Here is a 22803-nt window from a genome sequence, read left to right as displayed (position 1 = left end):
ACTCAGTCATCTCGGCCTGACATTGTTCAGAAAAAAATGGATGGGGTGGGGGTAGAATGCATTCATTCAACGGTGCTAGCCACTGAACTGGGTACCGAGTACAGTGGTGAATCAAAGAGACGCCTTTGAACTCTTGCAGAAAGAAGTTGAAACTAAGCACAGTCCCCTCATCGTAGTAACAGCTCCTATCATGGAAAATTGGCCATTCCTACAGATTAATAAGAGTCAGTGACCAAGGAACATCTTCAGAACAAACAGAAAAGCAAAGCAAGTGGGAGAAGATTACTTCTAAACTTCCAGGCTGTTTTCGAAATTTATCCCAAGTCCTCCAGAGTCTGGAGTTGAGCTCCGCTCCGCCAGAGGACGCTGCAGGGCTGCTCGCGTCGGTTCCTTCCGCTCTAGGCCGCAGTTCGCGCTCTCATCTGTATTTCCGCCGGCGCGAAACCAGTGTAGCTTGCTAGTCGTGTGGCCTCGGTCTTTCGCCGTCCCTCGCTATCGCACGCCATCACACACCATCGCAAGCCACCGCACCCCATCGCTCGAAATCTGCAGACATCTTGATTTTTCCCGCGCTGTCTGTCAGGTCTCCGCCGCCACTCGACGCCAGGGCGCCGGGTGAGTCCACAGCAGGGCGCGTGGTCTGCGACACTCTCACCATCGGGGAAAACTGAGGCCCCAGGGAAGGCGGCCAGAGAGGTCAGGCCCGGTCCCTGGTGCAGTGCCTCGTCCCCTTTGCTGGAGTGAGCCCCCTGGGATTCGCGTGTCCTCGGGAAAGATACTGGCGGATGAGCCGCGCCCTCGGCCGCCGGTGTGCTGAGCCGGCCACGTGCAGACGTCAGACCCCCTGTCCGCGCAGCTACTCTGCGGGGAGGCTTAGTGCCCCTGGATGACGGGAAACAGGACTCGGCGACTTTAGGTGCCCGCCCCCGACTCCTGGCATTGGAAGTCCCCAAAGCCACTTGTCTTTTGCCTACAAAGTGTCAGTCATTGTGCCATGTCCTTGGGACCGTTAACTTGTTTTCCCCTCAGTACCTTTTAAAAGGTGTTAGAACCTTCATTTTACAGACCAGTTAGCTGTGGTTTAAATGGAAGACGCTCCCAGCACCCCAGTGGGGCAGAGTGTGGACTTCTGTCCCCGGGCCTTGTCCTAAAGCCCCCTCCCCGTGCTCTTTCCCTGCCTAGGCTTTGTGGGCTGTGCTGCTCCTCGGAGGGCTTGGCACCAGCCAGCGCCCCCTCCTGCAGCACTCTGATCTGCACCCCTAGAGGGGCGTCCACTGTCCGCGGGGTGAGAATGCCCGCTGCTTATGCGCACCGTGGGGAAGGACCCTTCTGTGGGATCCAGTAGAGGGGACGGTCAATGAGCTCAGCCAGTTCTGAGTTCTGAGAACTGTCTGGCAAAGCGGGTGCAGAGCAAAGCGTGATTTAGGAGACAGGGGCTGGCCTTGGGGGTCACATCCTGGCTAAGATCCTTAATTCTCCTGAGGGTGACTTTCTGTAAAGTAGGGAAACTGCAAAAGCTCTCCAAGGGCAGAGGCCTTGGCTGTTTTTCTTGATTTTAAACCCATAGTGCCTGTCCACGTGTAGATACTCAGAATTGGTGGGCTGAGTGTACAGCCGAGGCATTTTTACCAGAAGTCAGTTTTCCTGTGGACTCTGGGTGGGGACAGATGGAATCTGCCTGTGAAGTGATGATGGCTATCAGGGTCCTGGGTACCTTTCTCTTCCCTGGGGAGTGAGCACCCCTTTGGAGATGTGGCAGCTAACACGCGAATGTGGGCTCACCTGCCCTTTTTTGCACCTGTATTCGAAAGTGATCGTGGGCTGCCTGTGCCCTGGTCATTGATAGTGCAGGGAGAGAAATCGCTGAAAGCGCTTCCCCGTGTTTGGAGGGTCCACTCCTGTTCCTTCCAAACTCTGGAGCTTTCTCACACCTCCTCACCATCTGTCAAATGCCTCCTGGCGCTTGGTGTCTGATGATTATTGAGTGCTCCCTGTGCAAGGCTCAGTGCCGGTGTCTGTAAGGCGTTCACCAAGGTGTATGAGGGTGTGTCCCTGCCTTAGGATTGGTGGTGGAACCACAGCTACAGCTCTGCTAGTCACACCCTGTGGCAATTACTGGCTTGATTGTCTTTGCCTCTCTATTTTGACCTTGAGGGCAGTGTCTTGAGCTTTTGTTTAATATTTTATTGTATTTGTTTAGTGACAGGGTCTCACTCTGTTGTCCAGGCTGGGGTGCAGTGTGCAGTGGCGTGATCATAGCTTGAACTCCTGTACGCAAGTGATCCTCCCACCTCAGCCTCCCAAATAGCTGGGACAGACAGGGTCTCGCTATGTTTCCCAGGCTGGTCCTGAACTGGCTATAAGTGATTTTCCCTCTGTCTTCCAAAGTGCTGGAATTACAGGTGCGAACCACTTCGCCTGTCTCAGTATCTGAGTCCTGTCTCTTGACTTACCTGGTGCTTGGCAGATGGTTGCTTTTCAGCAGTTAAGGAACAAATGAAAAACAGGAGATGGGCTGAGCACGGTGGCTCACACCTATAATCCCAACACTCTGGGAGGCCAAGGTGGATGGATCCCTTGAGGCCAGGAGTTCAAGACCAGCTTGGCCAACATAGTGAAACCCCATCTCTACTAAAAAATACAAAAACTAGTAGGTTGTGGTGGCACATGCCTATAATTCCAGCTACTCAGGAGGCTGAGGCACACCAGAATCGTTTGAACACAGGAGGTGGAGGTTGCAGTGAGCCAAGATCACGCCCCTGCACTCCAGTCTAGGCTATAGGGTGAGACTATGTCCCTAACAAAAAACAAAACACAGGAGCTGGAAAAAGACAATTGTGGCTGGCCGTGGTGGCTCACACCTGTAATCCTAGCATTTTGTGAGACTGAGGTGGGTGGATCGCTTGAGCCCAGGAGTTGAAGACCAGCCTGGGCAACATGGCAAAAACCTGTCTCTATAACACACACACACACACACACACACACACACACACACACACGCGCGCGCGCGCGCCAGGTGGCATGCGCCAAGAGGTGGAGGTTGCAGTGAGCCGAGATTGTGCTACTGCATTCCAGCCTGTGCTGCAGCCTGGACTGCATTCCAGCCTAAAGACTTAGAATTGTGGCCGGGCGCGGTGGCTCAAGCCTGTAATCCCAGCACTTTGGGAGGCCGAGACGGGCGGATCACGAGGTCGGGAGATCGAGACCATCCTGGTTAACACGGTGAAACCCCGTCTCTACTAAAAAATACAAAAAACTAGCCGGGCGAGGTGGCGGGTGCCTGTAGTCCCAGCTACTCGGGAGGCTGAGGCAGGAGAATGGCGTGAACCCGGGAGGTGGAGCTTGCAGTGAGCTGAGATCCGGCCACTGCACTCCAGCCTGGGTGACAGAGCGAGACTCCGTCTCAAAAAAAAAAAAAAAAAAAAAAAAAGACTTAGAATTGTAAGGTGACAGGGCTTTGCATGTCACCTTGTTGCATGTCAGTGGAATACTTTTGAGCGAGGCAGCCTGTGTGGGGGTGGTCAGAGCTATTTCCCACTGGCCCAGTGGTCATCCCATGGTGTTCCCCTTGACTGTCTTGTCCGTGGGCCACCAGGATGAATTTCCCCACAGGATTGTCATTGTGATGTCAAGGACCAAAGCCAGAGGTGTAGGTAGGCATGGCTGATAGTGAGATGTGTAATCAGCCCTGACCCACAGATGACAGATGGGCCATCCTGCCCGAAACAGCCCTTACTGTGTATGCCAGACTCTGCCACGCTGGTGTGCCACACCAGAACCTGTCCTAGGTTCAGAGTCCCCTTCAGTGTGCTGCTTCAGGATCACAAATTCAACAATATGTGCATAAGATGAGACTTAAGCTGTCCCTGATGTGTGGTTCTTCTCTAGACGAACTCTTTTCGTGTTGCTGAGACCGTGAACCACTGTTAACACCAGCCAACTTTTAGGAAACGTTTACCACCTGGTTCTGTGCCAGTCTTCCCCTTGTCCTTTCCAGAACAGGTTTGACCAGGTGACGTCTAGATAGCTCATCCAGGGCTTCTTGATTCTGGCAGAGGAGGTTGATTGGTGCAGAGGGGCCCATGAGAGGTGTCTCCGTCCTGCCGGGAAGCAGGTGGACCATGGTGTTCCACGAGGTCTGTCCTCTGGAGATCTGGGGCTTTGTGTCCCACAAGAGTGGGTGCATGCAGGTTCCCTGGGCGTGACATCTGGGAAGTAGACAGAAGTGAGGTGAGGGTGTCTTTGTGCTGGCCCCAGTTTTACTCTCTTTGGGGCCATGATGAACGCATTGGGTTTCTCTTGTGCCTGCTTAGGTTTAGTGTCTTCAGGGATCCCTTATCGTTGTTGTGTCTTGGAATATCTGACTCAAAAGCTGGAGGGCTTTGGCATCAAACCTACTTGTATCCTGGTCCTGAACGCCTTACCACCACTCCCTAGCTTTGGTTCTTTTTATGATCCTCAGTTTCCTCATCTGGAGAACAGGAGTACACCGAGGTGATTTTTCTTAGGATCACACAGTCCCTGTCTTCCACGTCCGAAGAACTCTGTCAGCTTCTCATCTGGAGGGTCTTTCCTTTACCTCTCCTGGTTGGGGCAGGTGCCATTTATGTGGGAGAAGATGGAAGCTGCCTCATCCTGTGCTCTGCTGTGCCACTGTCCCGGCTCAGGCCATTTTCCAGGCTTCTGACACTGGTCTCCGATTTCAACAAGCCCTGGATCTTTTTCTGCCCCTGTGTGCAAAGTGATTACAGGCTGCTTGTGTCTTGGTTATTGGTAATAAAGGAAAAGTTACAAGGTTTTCCTCTTGTGGAGAGGAACCATTGTCCATTTCAGACGGGATGACCTCAGGGGACTGTGTCAGTGACCCAAGATGGGCTAGACAAGCTGTCAGTACATTCGCCTCCTGAGACCCTGATTCCCCAGGTGTGTTTTCTGTGGGTGAATGTTGTGGTTTCCTGGACTTGCCATAAGCAGTGTCAAGTGCATCAGTCACATCTTGGCTTCTTGTGCCCCGCAGGAGTGTCACACGACTGCTGCCCCATGTGTGTGAGAGGTGTCCTCTGGGAGAGCATGGATTCTGAGGTCCCAGGTAAGTGGGGTTCTGCTCGGTTCTCTAGAGCTCAAGTTCTCTGCAGGCTGTGAGGCCAGAGGTGGTTGGGTGCTGAGGGGTGGGGAGCGAGGGCACAGGTGAAGGCTGCTTCGCTTTGCTCCCGTCTTTGCTTCCTCAGCAGGCAGGGACAGGTTTGGACCCTCTTCTGCCTTCAGGGCTGCTGCCGAGAAGGTGCTCCCTGAGCTTGATTTGGGCTCTGAGAGTCCCTGAGAAAGTCCCTGTGATGTTGAGAGGAAAACCGTGTGTTGGAATGGACAGAGGGGCTGCGTTTCCGATTCAAGCCTGGATTCATACCCAGTGGCCGGCTGAGTGGTCTTCCGTGAGCCTCAGTGGAACAGATAGCCAATGTTGCTACCCTCCAGCCCAGTCTGTCTGTTTTATTTATTTATTTATTTATTTATTTATTTATTTATTGAGACAGACTCTCGCTCAGTCGCCCAGGCTGGAGTGCAGTGGCGTGATCTCGGCTCACTGCAACTGCCTCCCGGGTTCAAGTGATTCTCCTCCCTCAGCCTCCTGAGCATTTGGGGTTACAGGTGCCTGCCATGACGCCTGGCTAGTTTTTTGTATTTTTAGTAGAGATGGGGTTTCACTGTGTTGATCAGGCTGGTCTCGAACTCCTGACCTCTGGTGATCCACCCGCCTCAGCCTCCCAAAGTGCTGGGATTACAGGCGTGAGCCACTGCGCCTGACCAATTTTTATTTTTATTTTTATTTTTATTTTCTTTTGAGACAGAGTCTCTCTGTGTCGCCCAGACTGGAGTGCAATGGCGCAATCTTGGCTCACTGCAACCTCCGCTTTCTGGGTTCAAGTGGTTCTCCTGCCTCAGCCTCCCGAGTAGCTGGGATTACAGGTGCCCGCCACCATTCCTGGCTAATTTTTTTTTTGTATTTTTAGTAGAGTTGGGGTTTCACCATATTGGACAGGCTGGTCTGGAACTCCTGACCTCAGATGATCCACCTGCCTTGGCCTCCCAAAGTGCTGGGATTACAGGCGTGAGCCACCGCGCCCGGCCAGCCCAGTCTTTGAGAAGAGCCCCAGGATTCTAAATATTTCTGCTGGTGTTTACCTTCCTTTCAGCTTCTGGCAGGGAGTGGTAAGTGATCTCGGGGAATCAGAAGTCGCACCTGTAATCTTAGGCTGTAAGTCTGCTCGTTGCAATGGCAGCTGTTCTGTTCTAGGTAAGACCATTGCCCAGAATGCTGGCATTGGCCTCCTTTCTGGGCTTGCCCTCTGCCCTTTCTGACCCTGCATTAGAAAGTGATTATGGGCTGCCCGTGCCCTGGTCATTGGTGGTGCAGGGAGAGGAACTGCCGGGAGCACTTCCCCGTGTTTGGAGGGTGCGCTCCTGTCTCTCCCAACCCCTGGAGCTTTCCCACACCTCCTCCCTCCCACCACCTCTTCGATGCCTCCTGGTGCCTGGCATCATCTACTGAGTTGTGTTGCTCTTCTCCCTGGCCCAGGGCAGGTTAGTGTGAGACGTGAGTGAAGGGTGTGAGGTGAAGGGTTTGGCCTCAAGGAGCAGAAGGGCTGGGTGTGGAGCTGAGACAGGGCAGCCCTGCTCCTTCCTCCCGGAAGCTTTCTCTGCCTCCACACCTCTCCTTCCACGTCCTTATCCAACCCCCTCTGCACCAAGCTGACCCCACAGAAATTATTGCCTGACTTGTCTCCTGGCCCTCTTTGCTGTGGTCTTAAGGGTAGTGTCTGAATTTTGTTCCCTACTTTGTTCTGTCTGCCAGATGGTCAGTATTCCGACAGCGTGGGACAAAGGATAAACTGCAGCCTGAGCAACCCCTCCTCTATAAGAACTAAAAATTGGCCATGCGTGGCGGTGCCTGCCCCTGTAGTCCCAAGTACTTAGGAGGTTGAGGCAGGAGGCTCTCTTGAGCCCAGGAGGTCAAGGCGGCAGTGAGCCATAGGTGTGCCACTGCACTCAGCCTGGGCAACAGGGTGAGACCCTGTCTCAAGAAAGAACAACAAGAAAGGGAGAGTCCCTCCATTGTTAGGAGATGGGTTCATTGCATTTTGTGGTGGTAGAGAAAAATACTGAGTCAGCACCTACGTGGGATTGGTGGGAGCAGATTTGGTGTTTTCCACCCCTTCAGAGGATTCTGAGGTGACTCAGTTCTGTTGGCCTTGACCTTACATGGCCACTGGGGAGGATTTTCGCCCCAGCTTGTGGGGAAAGGAATCAAGGACCAGAGACAGGCAGGGGAGAATATCACCGAGGGATCTATGGCAGCAGCCTCCACACGGCTTCCCCACTGCCTCCTCGGTGCTCGCCAGACGCTGCTGGAGAAACAGCACAGTCAGTCCCAAGAACATCACGGTCCCAGCATCCTCTTGAACTTAGTAACAGTTGGCCTGACAGATGAAGCGGTTGTCATCCCTGCCTTAGAAGTTCTCCAGGCCCTTTCTTAGAGATGAGCTGCTGTTTCGTTCCGGCTATTCAGGTGAAAACAGTTTAGTCAGCATTTTCGCAACACTGTGTAGAGAGGCTTGGTGAGAGGTGTTGGGACGCAGGAGAGTGGCAGACCGCAGGGCCCGAGGTAAGGTTTCGGGTCCATCTCTGGAACTTTGGCTTTTTGCACCCTGTAAAGTCACGTTCCCTTTTTTCTGGTGCTTTAGTGGTGATGTAGGGAGAGGTGAGGATGAGAAGAGGGGCCGCATCCCATGGATTCCCAGATCCAGACTCCTCTTCCCTGGGAAACCTGGATTGGAGCTGGCCCTCCTGTGCCTTCAGGGGCTGTGGAGGAGGAGGCCCCTGCAGGGACCTGCCCGGGGCGAGCGCTGGGGCTTTTCCTGCAGTGCATCAGCAGCAAGTCATAATGGAAAATGGCTGGAGTAAGGGCCGTCCATATCTGGCCCTTAGTTCTTCCTCTGCCACCACCTGGCTCTGACCATTTTCTTTCCAGTTGTAATCAATGGTTTAGATTTATCCTAGCGACATTGTAGGGGTCCACAGCCAAATGACTCAGGAAAAATGATGCAGATTGAGTCTGGAGGAATCCCTGTGCCGGCTTCCTCATGCTCTCTCCCTCCCTCAGAAATACGTGGAACCCACTCTCCCCTCAGCAGTGAAAATGCTTTCAGCCTGTGTGCAGTGTTTCTGCCCAGGGAAGCCCAGTAGGGACTCCATGCCCGGGGTTTTTACTGGGAGCTGGTTATGTAGACACCATCGGCCTAGCATGCACCAGAATTCCAGACTTCCAGGAGGAAAACAGGCGCCTGTACCACATTATCTGCATAGAGAGACTGTGTCCAGTGAACAGCTCTGATCAGTAAACTGTTGACTGGGAACATCTCTAGAGCCAAGTTCCCAGATACCAGCAAAGGGCCATCTGACCTGTTTTGAATCTCAATTTCCTGATACAGAAAACAAAGGTAGGGCAGAATTGATTTTTACGGATGTGACCTCATGATCCTGCTCTCTAGTCCCCAGATTTTTCCAGGGCTTTTGCCAGAGGTGTCTCCCCTTTGATTCCCCTTGGTGGTTAGGTTTTATGGGATTTTGCAGGACAGATGGCAGCTGCAGGAGTCTTGTACTGTCCCTAACTTGGGTCATCCCACAGGCCCTGGTGCCATCCTCCTGCTCTTCCTGACTCTCCTTGTGTCCTTTTCTGCTCCTGCATCCGAGAGTGATCATGGGCTGCCTGTGCCTAGGTCATTGATAGTGCAGGGAGAGGAACACCGGAATAAGTTGTCCCCGTGTTTGGAGGGTCCACCTTATCCCATCCGAACCCTAAAGCTTTCACACACTCCTGTTTTTCTCCTGCCAGCCCTTGAGGAGTCTGGTGCTTTCTTGGCTGCCACATGAGAGTCAGTGCCGGGGGACATCATGCTTAGGTCTTTCTCAGCTTGACCTCTCTTTGCAGAAACCAGGCTCTGTGTATTGAGGGGTGGATCTGGGTTGTAGAGCATCAGTCCGGCTCATGGGAAGGGAATGTGATGTATAATGAGTCATGGTGCATCGCGGGGGATAGCACGGTTTTGAATGAGTGCAATATTGGCATGTACAGTGATATCCACAGAATTTCCATGAAGTAACTTCCTGAAGGTGGTTTCTATAGCACTTGAATAGGAGGGGAGGTGAGGAGCACATGTACCAGGGAAGAGGGGACAACATGAGGGAGACTTTGAGGTTGGGGTGAGCAGGGCTGACCGTGTGTGTGTGTTTGTGTGTAACTTGGGGACAGGATAGGGTAGCATCTTTACATCTTTACATGTCATTGGCCTGGAATAGGGGGTCCTGAAGGGTTTGTCATAAGAAAGAGAAAGTGTTCATTGCTGCAAGGGCAGCATAGCTGTGTTCTGAGAGGCAAAACATTTCCCTCACTTCGCACCCAAGAGTTTCGCCTGCTTTCTTGCCCCTCTGAGGTGTGCTTTGGTGTCACTCACTGGCCACCGTTCCAGCTCTTAATTCCTCTGCCTTTTGTGCTGGCCTTCAGGGCTCCCCTGAGGGTGACTGGTTCTCAGGTTGGCTGGAGGAATGGGTGGAGTTGTAAGATCAGGAATAAAGCTAGAGAGGGAGGACCAAGTGGAAGTCACTGATGCAGCCGCCTTCTAGCCTACCCCACCCTAATTGAGAGGTCGCTTTTTCCTGTTGAACATGTTGGATAGTGGGATGTGTTATAAGAAGTGATGTGTGTGGCTTCTTGTCATTGCAGGATTGTCAGCTGACCTCTGTCCTGTGGGCCCAGAGGCCCCAGGTGACATTTCTTCAAGAAGAGGCTGAACTGTGGTGCTTGTAAGGTATGAATCTTGGGTGCTTCTCTAGAGAATGCACTGGTGTTCAGGCTGCAAGGACGAAGGCTTTGAGGTCACTAGAGGGGAGGCAGAGGCTGCTTCTCATTGCTTGCTCCTCCACTGAGGCCCACAGGGACATGTGACACCCTCTTTTCCTCCTCTGCCACTCCACTGTGTGAAGCACGGTGGGGTTACAGAGCTCCCCTTGGGCTCTGAGTCATCCTAGTGTGGATTGGCCTAGTTTGTTGAAGTGGGAGGAGTACTGCATTTTGGAGGCAGGCAATTAACTAGTGGTTTTCTCTGGACTTGGTGGCAATCTTTGTTATCAAGTGATTTATGGATTTTTTTTTTTTTTTTTTTGAGACAGGGTCTCACTGTCACCCAGCCTGGAGTGCAGTGGTGCAGAGAAGGCTCACTGCAGCCTCGACCTGGGCTCAAGTGATCCTCCACCTCAGCTTCCCGAGTCGCTGGGACCACAGGTACATGCTGCTGCACCCAGCTAATTTTTAAAATTTTTCTGTAGAGGCGGAGTCTCACCATGTTGCTCGGGCTTGTTTTGAATTCCTGGGCTCAAGCAATCCTTCCACCTTTTCTTCCCAAAGTGCTGGGATTATGGATAGTAAGCCCATGCCTGGCCGATGTATGGATAGTAGTATCACACAATCCTAACTTCCTAAGCCAGTGAATTCTCAACGTTTCACCCAGAGTTGATCTTCCCTCTCATTATCTTATGAGGGAAGCATTGGAGTAGTGGTTCTCAAACTGTGGTCCCAGAACCAGGCACCATCCCTATTACTTGGGAACTTGTAAGAAATGCAAGTGCTTAGCCCTGTCCCGACCTACTACATCAGAAGTTTTGGGGCTGGAGCCAGCAATCTGGCTTAACATGCTCTCCAGGTGATTCTTACTCGTGCTCAAGTTTGAGAAATCAAAGCATGTTAGAAATCTTTGAGAATCAGAAGCAGCTGCTGCAATTCTAGGCTGCGAATCTGGTCACTGACTTGTTTCCAGGTCTCTTAGTTTGGGTTCTTCCTAAGCTGCTGGCAGTGCCTCCCCTCTCAGCTCACTCACTGCCCTGTTTTGCCCCCTGTATTCGAAAGTGATCGTGGGCTGCCTGTGCCCTGGTCATTGATAGTGCAGGGAGAGGAATCAATGAAAGCACTTCCCCGTGTTTGCAGGGTCCACTCCTGTCCCTTCCAAACTCTGGAGCTTTCGTACATGTCTTTATTCTCATCAGTGATGTTACCTCCTGGTTCCTGGTTGTCGTGCCAGACCCCTGTTTCCTCATTAGGGATGGCGCCAGGTTCAACAGGCCGGAGAAGAGACCTGGAGCCAGTGAAGGAAACAGGGTTTATTTGGGGGAACTTAGAGGGCAGTCAGCAGTCTAGTGGTGGTGGGCTGGATGGGAGCACCTCATCCGCTTGTAAAAAGCATGCAGATTATATAGCACCTTCTCCCAGTAACCTCCACATGGCAACCTTCGTTTCCTAAGAAGCCATTGTTATGTCCATCTACCATACACTGGTGCTGTATGGTTCATTGAGTGCCCCTTGTGCCCAGCATGGTGGAGGGTACTCAGAGGCTAAAGGAAAGGACGGTGAAGCAGAGACCTGCCTCACTGAGTTTATGTCTCTGAGCTGGTTTTGGAGCCACAATAGTGGTTACCCCTTCCTAGAGCTACACGCAGAAGCTCTCTCTGCCTCCCCATCACACTCCTTCCCACCTGTCAGCACTGGTCACACTGTCTGGGGATTCTTGGTTTGCTTCTCATGCCCCCTCTGCTGTGAGCTTCCTCAGGGCAGTGCCTCTGTCTTGTTTCACGTCATGCCTGGTAACTGACATGTTGCACCTGGACACAAAGTAAATGAGAAGACACATTGTTGTAAGGTGACAAGGCTTATCCCATTGAGCAGTGCTGGGGTTAAAAATGTCCTAGAGCAAGCCAGCTGTTACAGTCCACCTTCAGTCCTGGCCGTGAGCAGCATCCGTGGTCCACCAGGGGTGGATTTTCCCTCTGGCCTTAGATTACAGTGGCAAGGGCTGGAGTAGTAATTGAGGGAGACAATGTGCGGTATAGTCTGATGTATGAACACAGCTCTTACACACTAGATGGTGGGCGTGGGGCTCTCCCACCCCACCTGTTCGTTACCCATTCCAGGTCTGTGCTGATCACTGCCAGACATAGCCTGCTCCAAAAGCCTTCTGGCCTCGGCATCCTTTTGTTTTTAATTTTTTTTTTTTTTTTTTTTTTTTTTTTTTTGAGACGGAGTCTCACGCTGATGCCCAGGCTGGAGTGCAGTGGCGCGATCTCGGCTCACTGCAAGCTCCGCCTCCCGGGTTCCCGCCATTCTCCTGCCTCAGCCTCCTGAGTAGCTGGGACTACAGGCGCCCGCCACCGCGCCCGGCTAATTTTTTTTTTTGTATTTTTAGTAGAGACGGGGTTTCACTGTGGTCTCGATCTCCTGACCTTGTGATCCGCCCACCTCGGCCTCCCAAAGTGCTGGGATTACAGGCTTGAGCCACCGCGCCCGGCCTAATTTTTATTTTTAAGACAGAGTCTCGCTCTGTTACCCAGGCTGGAGTGCAGTGGTGCAAACACAGCTCACTGCAACCTCTGCCTCCCGGGTTCAGTGATTCTTGCGCTTCAGTCTCCCGAGTAGCTGGGATTAAAGATGTACACCACCATGCCCAGCTAATTTTTGTATTTTTAGTAGAGATAGGGTTTCACTATGTTGGCCAGGCTGGTCTCATGTGATCCACTTGCCTCAGCCTCCCAAAGTGTTGGGATTACAGGCGGGAGCCACCACACCCAACCTGTTGTTAAAATTTTTATTGTCTATATTTGAAGTTTACAACATGATGTTATAGAATAATGGGACGGATATAGATAGCACGATGGTTACTGTGGTGAAGCCGATGAACATATCTGTCATCTCACATAGTCACCGTTTTTAGTGTATGTGAGGAGCAGCTGAAATCTACTTAACAGAAATCTCTTACGTTGTGCATGAGCCATCTAAACTTACTCATCCTGTGTATCTGCTACTTGGTGTCCTTTGACCTACATCTCCTTATTTCCTCCAGCTCCTGCCCATGGTAATCACCATTTTATTCTCTATCTGTGTATGCTTGACCTTTTTTAAATTTTTTTTTTAACATTGCACACATAAGTGAGATATGCACTGTTTGTCTGTGTCTATTTAGTTTAACATAGTATCCTCCAGGTCCATCCATGTTGTGGCAAATGACAGGATCTTTCTCTCTCTCTCTCTCTCTCTTTTTTTTTTTTTTTTTTTTTGAGACCGGGTCTCCCTCTGTTACCTGGGCTTAAGTGACCCTCCTACCTCATCCCCCTGGGTAGATGGGACTGCAGGTACATGCCACCATGCCTGGTTAATTTTTGTATTTTTTTTACAGATGGGGTTTCACGATGTTGCCCAGGCTGGTCTCCAACTCCTGGGCTCAAACCATCCTTCTGCCTTGGCCTCCAAAAGTGCTGGGATTATAGGCATGGGCCACCATGCCTAGCCCAGGGTCGTCGTCGCCTTCTTTTTTTTTTCTGAACTGGAGTTTTGCTCTTGTAGCCCAGGCTGGAGTGCAGTGGCACAATCTCAGCTCACTGCAACCTCCGCCTCCCAGGTTCAAGTGATTCTCCTGCCTCAGCCTCCCGAGTAGCTGGGATTACAGGTATGTGCCACCACGCCCGGCTAATTTTTTGTATTTTTAGTAGAGATAGGGTTTCACCATGTTGGTCAGTCTGGTCTTGAACTCCTGACCTCAGGTGATCTACCCACTTCGGCCTCCCAAAGTACTGGGATTACAGGTGTGAGCCACCGCGCCAGGCCAAGGGTCTTCTTTTTATGGGTGAATGTTTTGTTGTGTGTGTGTGTGTGTGTGTATGCCACATTTTCTTTTTCCTTTCATCTGTTGATGGTGACTTAGATTGTTTCTGTATCTTGGTGATTGGTAGTAATGCCGCAGTGAATATTGGAGTGCAGATGTCTTTGTGAGGTGTGATTTGATCTCTGTTGAGTATGTGTCCAGAAAAGGGATAGCTGGGTCTATTTAATGTATACTGATAAGCAGCACACAGCGGGCACATCGGTTAGCATAGATGCCATTTCTCTCACAGTCTGCCGACCCCTCCTAGAGTGACGTTTTTCTTGTTCCTGAGACAATAATGTGGCTGTAAGTACTAATAGAGACAGTGGCATTTGTGGGATGCTTATGATCTGCCAGCCCCTGTGTTAAGTGTTCTCTGTGTCTGTTTCAGGTGGGTCTGCTGTGTGCCGAAGCTCCATGGGATGTGTCGTCTTCATAGCAGCAGGGCGCTGGACCATGGGTCCCTAAGGTGAGATTTTTAGACTGTTGTCTGGAATATGTTTTTTTGCATCCTACAGAGTCGTATGCTATTCCTGGGGCTTGGATGATGTAGAGGAAACAAGGTAAAAGTGGTATCCCGTGGTTCCCCGTTCTGTCCTGCTGTGAGGCTGTCTCTCACATGCCTTCAGTGGCTGTTGCAGAGGAAGGGCCTCCAGAAATCTGGATGGGTAAAGTGAGTTCCCTGGGGGAACCTTCCTCCCTGCTTGAGCGCTGGTGTGTCCGCAGTATGCTGTGATCTGGATTAGCAGTGAGTTTTTCATTCGGGGTGTGCGTGTATGATGTTAGGACCACATGCTCCTGACCTTTTCCAACCCAAAAGCATTTCCATTTTTTAAATGCTGAAAGTGTCTTGACTCCTTTTGGGGTCTTAGAAGTACACACAGTGGCCGTGGCTAGGCCTCTGCTCAGCTCAGCTGCTCTCCCTGTCTCAGGCCATTCCTCAGGCCCTTGACACCAGCCTCCCTCCCTTGCTGGCTCTCTTCTGTCCTTCCCTGTTCTTGTATCCAAAAATGGCCACGGGTTGCCTGCGCCCCGATCATTCATAGTGCAGGGGTAGGAGTGCTAAGAGACGTTTTCCCTGCGTTGGCCCAGCCTTCCCTTTCAAACCCTGGAGCTTTCCCATGCTGCAGCCTTTTCCCTGCCAGCCCTTCAGAGCTTGGGCCTTTGTAGGCCCGTGTGATATGATGACTAGACCCACCCGCTGACTTCTGAGGGTTCATTTTGTCTTTTCATGTTAGGGATCCTCCTGCCAGAAACCAGTCTGCATTTCTCTTTGGGCCCCACGCTGGCATGAATTCAGATAGCAGTGAAGGGCACACGTGAGAATTGTGAATCACGGGCTTTGCTTCATGAAATGTGAAATCCGTATTGTTTCTCCAGGCGCTATCAGTAATGTCGAATAAATGGAGAAAGTTGTAGGTGGGACTAGGAAAGCTGTATTCCTGTGGATCACTCTAGCTGGTCATTTGCCCCGATTGTGAACTGTTTGAAAGAAAAACAGAACTAAGATGTTTGTCCTTTTGTGTCCTTTCTGTTGGGATTTTTAATTTGGTGTGCCTGAATGAGGAGCTTTGCCCTGCTTGAATGGGACCCCTCTCCGTGGTGTCAGCTTGGGGAGGAGGAGATGGCCCTGGAGACTAAATACTTGTATGCTTTCTTACCCTCTTAGGTCTCAGCCTTAGATTCAAGGACAGTCCAAGGAAGTCCTAAGACCATGGAGTTGGTGACCTGGGATCTGGGTTTGCTGATATTTCTTACCATGGTGAGTTGATGCCAAGAGCTGGAACCCACAGCCAGAGGCCCGACTGATCTGTGCTTATGCAGATGGGAACTTTGAATCACTGGTCTCACTTGTTCTCTGTTGCAGGATCTCTTGGTGGTGTTTATGGACACCAGAGGGGCAGAGAATAGAGAGTGAGGCCACCACATGAAGCGTCACCAGAGCTGCTCCCTGCTGCCTGCTCAGAGCACCCCGGATCCACTGTTCAATCTGCACAAGATTCGGGGTCCAGACATGGGAGACTTCAGCTGCCTCGGAGGACCGTGGACAGGGAAGGCCAGCCCTGCATCCCTCTGGCCATGCCTGGAATGACTTTAATAACTAAGAGTTTTATTCTTGAATTTGTAGCTGTCGTTCACTTTTTACCCACCCATTCAATAAACCTTACAGAATTGCTCCATCTGCCTCTTAAATCAGTGACAACCCGTGAGCCTGCAAGACTGGCTTTGGAGAAGGTAGGCCATAGGCCAGATCTGATTTTCACTCTTTGAGCCTTTCCTATTCTTAATGCATATATTCTGGAGACTTGACTCAGAGGTTATTGTTCGAGGTATACATTTGGAACTAGGAGGTGAACAAGTGCTGGTAGTTGGTTCACATTTAGGCATTTAGGACCCATGAGAATTGAGGGCATTGCAGAATAGTCAGGGTAGATTATGGAGTGAGACAGGTCCGATGTCATTCAGGAAGGCTGGAGTGTCCTGGATGACCTGGCTCATAAGTAAATGCCTACTTATGAGATCAACTATCCCAGTTTGCCTGAGATTGAGGGGTTTCCCAGAAAGTGGGTTTTTCATTGCTAAACCCAGGGAGATCCTGAGCAAACTGGGGCAAGTTGGTCAGCATGTGTGGGATGTAAAATCCATGGTGTCAACTTGAGAGCCAGGTTATGGGGTAACAGTGGGAGTAGGGTGAACATGGAGCAGCTGCCGTTGATGGAACTGAGGGGTTCCCTTACAGTCAGGCTTTGGAGATAAGGGTACAGTCAGTTATTGCAAGGGCTAGGCATGGTGCCTTGTGCCTGTATTACTAGCACTTTGGCAGGCCAAGGTGGGATGATTTCTTGAGGCCAGGAGATCAAAACCAGCCTAGGCAACAGATCCCGTCTCCACAAAAATTAGCCAGCCACGGTAGTGCACTCCTGTAGTCCCAGCTACTCAGGAGGCTGAGGCAGGAGGAGTGCTTGAGCCCAGGAGTTTGAGGATTCAATGAGTTAATGATGGCACCACTGCAGCCCAGCCTGGGTGGCAGAGTGAGACCTGTTTTTAAGAGAAAGAAAAATTGCAGCCATGACATTATCTAAGGATGTGCGTGTGTGAACTCTCATCTCTTGATTTACAGAGGGAGGAATCTACACGTGTCCCAAGGGCCATGGTGAAAAGGTGCAGTTCATCTCCCCATTTGAAGTGAAAACCACCTTGGCTGGAGCTGGGGCAAAAATCAGGCTGGTAAGCCTGTCTTGATGAATTTCACACATTAATGGTCTGCCAGGCATTCTTTTTTTTTTTTTTCTTCTTGTTGTTTTTTGTTTTTGAGACAGTCTCACTGTTGCCCAGGCTGGAGTGTAGTGGTGTGATCTTGGCTTACTGCAACCTCTGCCTCCCAGGTTCAAGCGCTTCCTGTGCCTCAGCCTCCTAAGTAACTGGGACTATGCACATGTGCTGCAACGCCCAGCTAATTTGTGTATTTTTAGTAGAGACGGGGGTTTTGCCTTGTTGGTCAGCTGGTCTTGAACTCCTGACCTCAAGTAAACCGCCCGCCTTGGCCTTCCAAAGTGTTGAGATTGCAGATGTGAACCACCATGCCTGGCCTAAGGGGCAGGCATTCTTGATGTTTAAAGGCACCACACCACCAATCGGTTCCCTGCAGAAGGATCCAGAAATCACAGGTCCTTTTTCTGCGTTGGCCTTTGAGGACCATCCTCTGACTTCTGTTTGCCACCTTTAGCCAACTGGCTGTGGCTGCTTGAACAGATGCCAGGGGAAGGAATCTGGGTCCACTTGAGGAAGCTGTAACTGATGACTGATGTCTGCCACAGTGGAGGGGATAGCAGTAGAATACAGGCCAGTACCTAAGTCTGCATATTTCATCTGGCATTAGATCATCATGTGTGCCTCTTGCCACTGTTGCATGTGAGGCAGGAGCCATCCCAGGTCTTCAGGGCCTGAAGAACTCTGAGAAGGGCAGTCCATTGACCAAGGTGGCCCAAGAGCCAGGATTAGGTCAAGGAGGCGTGGCCCTTGCTGGGCTGTGTGCTGAGTATGAGGGCCTGGGAAGCAGCTGGTGGGAGACTCCACAGCAGAACTGAGAGGAGAATGGAAAGCTGGGAGAGTGAGGCTCATTCGCTCAAAAAGCATTGTGCATTTACTTGGGAGCCAGACGCTGAGCTAGAGGAAAGGATACTAGGTGAGTAAGGCAGTTTGTGCCCTCAAGGAGATCCCAGCCCAGATAAGTATATGTAGCTGTATTTTAGAGGCTTCGTTCCAGACCACTGCAATAAAGTGAATTGCACACATTTTCTGGTTTCCCACTGCATTAAAGTTATTTTAGCCAGGTGTGGTGGCACATGCACCTGTAGTCCCAGCTACTCTAGAGGCTAAGGCAGAGGATTGCTCAAGCCCAGGAGTTCAAAGCCAGCCTGGACAACATAGTGAAGACCCTTGTGTAAAAAAATTAAGTTTATACTATAGTGTAGTTTATTAACTGTGCAATAGCATTATGTCCAAAACTATAAATACCATAATTTAAAAATATGAAAGAATGCTAATGGTTATCTTTAATCTCAGCTGCTTGGGAAGCTGAGCTTTGCACCAACATGCCCAGCTAATTTTTTTTCTTTTTTTTGAGATGGAGTCTTGCTCTGTTACCCAGGCTGGAGTGCAGTGGTGAGATCTCGGCTCACTGCAACTTCCATCTCTCGGGTTCAAGCAATTATCTGCCTCAGCCTCCCAAGTAGCTGGAATTACAGGCACTCATCACCATGCCTGGCTATTGTATTTTTAGTAGAGATGGGGTTTCATTGTCTGGCCGGGCTGGTCTTGAACTCCTGACCTCGTGATACACCCACCTTGGCCTCCAAAAGTGCTGGGATTACAGGTGTGAGCCACCGTGCCCAGCTGCTTATTAATTTTTGTAAGAGACAGGGTCTTGCTATGTTGAGACCCTGTCTGGTCTCAAACTCCTAGGTTCAAGCTGTCCTTTCACCTTGACCTCCAAAGTACTGGGATTACAGGTATCAGCTACCACGCCTCGTCCCCTTTCTGGAATTTTAATGTCTCTAGTCCTTTGCCTCCAGAGCTCTCTGATGCCTTTAAAACGATGGTTTTCTATTTTATCCACCCTTTCCAGTTCTTAGCAGGAACATTGGCCTGTCAACTACTCCCTTCTATTTAGAGGCAGAAGTCTTGACATTAGCAAATTTTATTTAAATTTTTTTTTCTTTTTTTTCCTGTTTGGAGAATGGATTATACCAGGGCAAGAGTGGAAGCAGGGTGACCAGTTGGAAGATTATGGCAGTTGTGTAGGTGAGAGATATTGGTGACTTGGACTAGGGAGATAGAGGTAGACAGCAAGATAGATATCTATGTTCCCAGAGAGAAAGGTGAAGATACAATTTTAGGTGAATGAAGCTCAGCAGGGAAGTATGTAAAATGTGATATACCATTTTTTTTTGGTTAAAAGATTTATTTGAAACCAGCCTGGCCAACATGGTGAAACCTCATCTCTACTGGAAATACAAAAATTAGCCAGGTGTGGTGGCGGGCGCCTGTAATCTCAGCTATTCGGGAGGCTGAAGCAGGAGAATCGCTTGAACCTGGGAGGTGGAGGTTCCAGTGAGCTGAGATTGCACTATTGCACTCCAGCCTGGGCAACAGGAGTGAAACTCCATCTCAAAAAAAAAAAAAGATTTGTATGTATATATGCAAATTGGGGTGATATATTTTTTATTTTAACATGCCTTTCTCTTTTTTCTTTCCCAGAACATCATAGTTTCTCTAATATACTGCAGGCATCCTTTTGGCTAGGGGGAGATTTGAATGCCAAGGAAGACCACAGTGTCAGTCAACCTTTACCATTCAAAAATAGGATTATGCAATAGGACAACAGCCTTGCAAGGCAGAGTTCTTCAATTTTTTTTTTTTTAATTTAAATTATTGCTCCTTTATAACCAGTAAGCAAACTTGGAGAATCTATTCCCATAAAATTTTTCAGGGATGTGAAGTAGACACTTTTGTCTACCATGAAGGCTTAGCTGGAGTCAGAAAGAATAAAGATATAATTAGGGATCACAAAAGGTTTTTACCTGATGCTTTATTTTTTTTTAAGGGATTAAGGAAGAAGAAGGGGAACAGAGAAGCAGATGACAAGAGGCTCACATGGGTGTCCCAATTTCCCTTCTCTGGACTTTGACTTGGAGAGGGTGCAAGTATATTAGAGAGAACACTGAGAACAAGAGAGGAGACCTTGACTTTGCTTCCCATTTAGCAAGAGGCCACCTCTTGAATTGCCCCTGCCCTAAACTGTGGTATAGCCATGGCAACGGGACAGCTTGGTGTGGGTAGGCAGAGGGAGGTATCTTCGCCAGCTTGGGCTGCCATAACAAAATTCCATAGATTGGGTGATTTAAACAACAGAAGTTAATTTTCTCAACGTTCTGGGGGCCAGGAAGTCCAAAATCAAGGTGCTGGCTGATTCAGTTTCTGATGAGAGCTCTCTTCCTGGCTTGCAGATGGCCGCCTTGCTGTGTCCTCCTATGGTGGAGAGAGAGAGAATGGCCTCCCTGGTGTCTCTTCTTATAAGGGCACTAATTCTGTCAGATTATGGCTCCACCCTTATGACCTCATTTAACCTCAATTACCTCCTTAAAGGCCCTATCTATAGATACAATTACATTGAGGGTTAGGCTTTGTATTAGTCTGTTCTCAGGCTGCTAATAAAGACATACCCGAGACTGGGTAATTTATAAAGGAAGGAGGTTATTTGATTCACAGTTCCCACATGGCTGGGGAGGCCTCACAATCATGGCGAAAGGCGAATAAGGAGCAAAGTCACGTCTTACTAATGGTGGCAGGCAAGAGAGCTTGTTCAGGGGAACTCAACGTTTATAAAACCATCCGATCTCCTGAGACTACCACGAGAACAGTATGGAGGAAACCACCCCCTTGATTCAGTTGTCTCTACCTGGCCCTGCCTTTGACATGTGCGGATTATTATCATGCAGGGTGAGATTTGGGTGTTGACACAGCCGAACCGTATCAGGCTTCAATATGTGACTTTTGGGAGTACAAAGTTCAGTCCATAGCAATTCAGTCCTTTGGACTTTAGCATCCCGGAGCTGCCCTGGGATCCTGAATAGTCTATGTCAACCCAGAGGTGGCTGAGGATGTGGCTGAAGAGTTTCCTAGCAGGGACCACAGTACCAGAGTGAGGTACCAGATCTGCACCCTGCTTAAAAATCCAGCATGTGCCCTGGCGAATTGCTGGCACTTGGCAAATATTTATTGAAACGAGTCGTTGGGCTGTATCTTCTTTTTCCATGTGTTATAGGAGTATCCCTTGTTCTCCAACCTTCAGAAGTCACCCTTTCCTTGAACATCCTCCGAATATCAGCCCCAGATGTGTAGGAAGTCCGTTTGAGTCTTCAGTAAATGCTGATATGTTCTCTTTTTCTTTGAGATGTAGTCTCGCTGTTGACGCCCAGGCTAGAGTACTCTGGCGTGATCTTTGCCCACTACAACCTCCGCCGCCTGAGTTCAAGCGATTCTCCTGCCTCAGCCTCCTGAGTAGCTGGGACTACAGGCACGCACCCCCACACCCGGCTAATTTTTGTATTTTTAGTAGAGACGAGGTTTCACCGTGTTGGCCAGGCTGGTCTCGAACTCTTGACCTCAGATGATCCGCCCGCATTGGCCTCCCAAGGTGCTGGGATTACAGGCGAGAGCCGCTGCACCCGACCAATGCTGATGTGTTCTAACAAATCCACCCTGGTGGCTGTTTGTTGTATTTTTCTCTGAATAGCTCCATTGCTCCAGGCCTCTCTGTGGTAACCTATGGCTTTCGCCTTTTCTCCCACTGCTGTTCTTATCCTATGCCATTTTGCCCCAAACATTCTTATGATCAATTAAAGCTGGCCCCAGGACAGCACAGGCTCCACACTCTGGCCCGGATTTGTTTCTGCCTCAGAAATACGTGCTGTCATGGTCGTCAAGATGTCTCCTAGCTCATCCAGGCAGGTCTGCTTTCAGAGGTTCCACTGGGAGAACTTAACAGTGTTCTGGAGTTTGATCATCTCCCACCCTGGTCATCTCTCAAAAGATGTTGCAACCCACCTGAGCGCTTAGATCAAACCCCAGTGGCTTCTGAGAAGGTGTTGCTGGTTTGTGAGGGAGAAGGGATGGGAGAGGATGGTGAGAAAGAGAAGATGCTAGGAAGTGAAATAAGAAGAAAAGAGGAAAAGATATTACCATTTAATTCAACTCAGGGCCGGGTGCAGCGGCTCATGCCTGTAATCCTAGCACTTTGGGAGGCCGTGGTGGGTGGTTTGCCTGAGAAGACCAGCCTGGCCAACATGGTGAAACCCTGTCTACTAAAAGTACAAAAAAATTAGCTGGTGTGATGGTGTGTGTCTGTAATCTCAGCTACTCGGGAGGCTGAGGCCCAAGAATCACTTGAACCCAGGAGGCAGAGGTTGCAGTGAACCACAATCACACCACTTCACTCCAGCCTGGGTGACAGAGTGAGATTCTGTCTCAAAAAAAAAAAAAAAATTCAGTTCAACTCAAACTTGAGTATGCATCCAAATCACCTACAATGCTTGTTAAAGCACAGATTGTTGGGCTCCTCCCCTGAGTTTCTGATTCAGTAGATTTGGGATGGGGACTAAGCATTCTGACTTTTTTTTTTTTTTTTTTTTTTTTGAGACAGAGTCTCGCTCTGTCACCCAGGCTAGAGTGCAGTGGCGTGGTCTCGGCTCACTGCAACCTCTGCCTTCTGGGTTCAAGCAATTCCTTTTTTTTTTTTTTTTTTTTTTTTTTTGAGATGGAGTCTTGCTGTCGCCCAGGCTGGAGTGCAGTGGCCAGATCTCAGCTCACTGCAAGCTCCCCCTCTCGGGTTCACACCATTCTGCCTCAGCCTCCGGAGTAGCTGGGACTACAGGCGCCCACCACCTCGCCCGGCTAGTTTTTTGTATTTTTTTAGTAGAGACGGGGTTTCACCATGTTAGCTAGGATGGTCTTGATCTTGTGACCTCGTGATCCGCCCGTCTCGGCCTCCCAAAGTGCTGGG

At 50.1% G+C, this 22803-nt stretch overlaps 1 long non-coding RNA gene and 4 other non-coding genes across 19 annotated transcripts; all 5 read left to right on the top strand.

Annotated features, from left to right (window-relative positions):
• Positions 1 to 544: 544 nt before the first annotated feature.
• Positions 545 to 21672, top strand: LOC102125194 (uncharacterized). Of its 15 annotated transcripts, none has more exons than XR_012419354.1 (10): positions 545 to 615; positions 5018 to 5089; positions 9779 to 9863; positions 10225 to 10336; positions 13275 to 13544; positions 14131 to 14208; positions 15409 to 15501; positions 15607 to 15974; positions 16861 to 16967; positions 19846 to 21672. It is a non-coding gene; the product is annotated as an uncharacterized lncRNA (long non-coding RNA). The 15 variants fall into 15 exon arrangements; XR_012419356.1 differs by having other exon boundaries at positions 10221 to 10336; XR_012419357.1 differs by lacking the exon at positions 10225 to 10336 and adding an exon at positions 6192 to 6292 and having other exon boundaries at positions 601 to 615.
• LOC123567335 (small nucleolar RNA SNORA71) lies at positions 1797 to 1930 on the top strand. Its single transcript, XR_006690251.2, has one exon. It is a non-coding gene; the product is annotated as a small nucleolar RNA SNORA71 (small nucleolar RNA).
• LOC123567337 (small nucleolar RNA SNORA71) lies at positions 6358 to 6491 on the top strand. The gene has a single exon (XR_006690253.1). It is a non-coding gene; the product is annotated as a small nucleolar RNA SNORA71 (small nucleolar RNA).
• LOC123567339 (small nucleolar RNA SNORA71) lies at positions 8736 to 8869 on the top strand. Its single transcript, XR_006690255.2, has one exon. It is a non-coding gene; the product is annotated as a small nucleolar RNA SNORA71 (small nucleolar RNA).
• Positions 10943 to 11076, top strand: LOC123567336 (small nucleolar RNA SNORA71). The gene has a single exon (XR_006690252.1). It is a non-coding gene; the product is annotated as a small nucleolar RNA SNORA71 (small nucleolar RNA).
• Positions 21673 to 22803: the final 1131 nt, after the last annotated feature.

This window comes from Macaca fascicularis, chromosome 10, assembly GCF_037993035.2.
Source record: "Macaca fascicularis isolate 582-1 chromosome 10, T2T-MFA8v1.1".
Classification (NCBI taxonomy): domain Eukaryota; kingdom Metazoa; phylum Chordata; class Mammalia; order Primates; family Cercopithecidae; genus Macaca; species Macaca fascicularis.
Note: the sequence above shows the minus strand (reverse complement) of the source record. Positions and strands in the feature narration are given on the sequence as shown.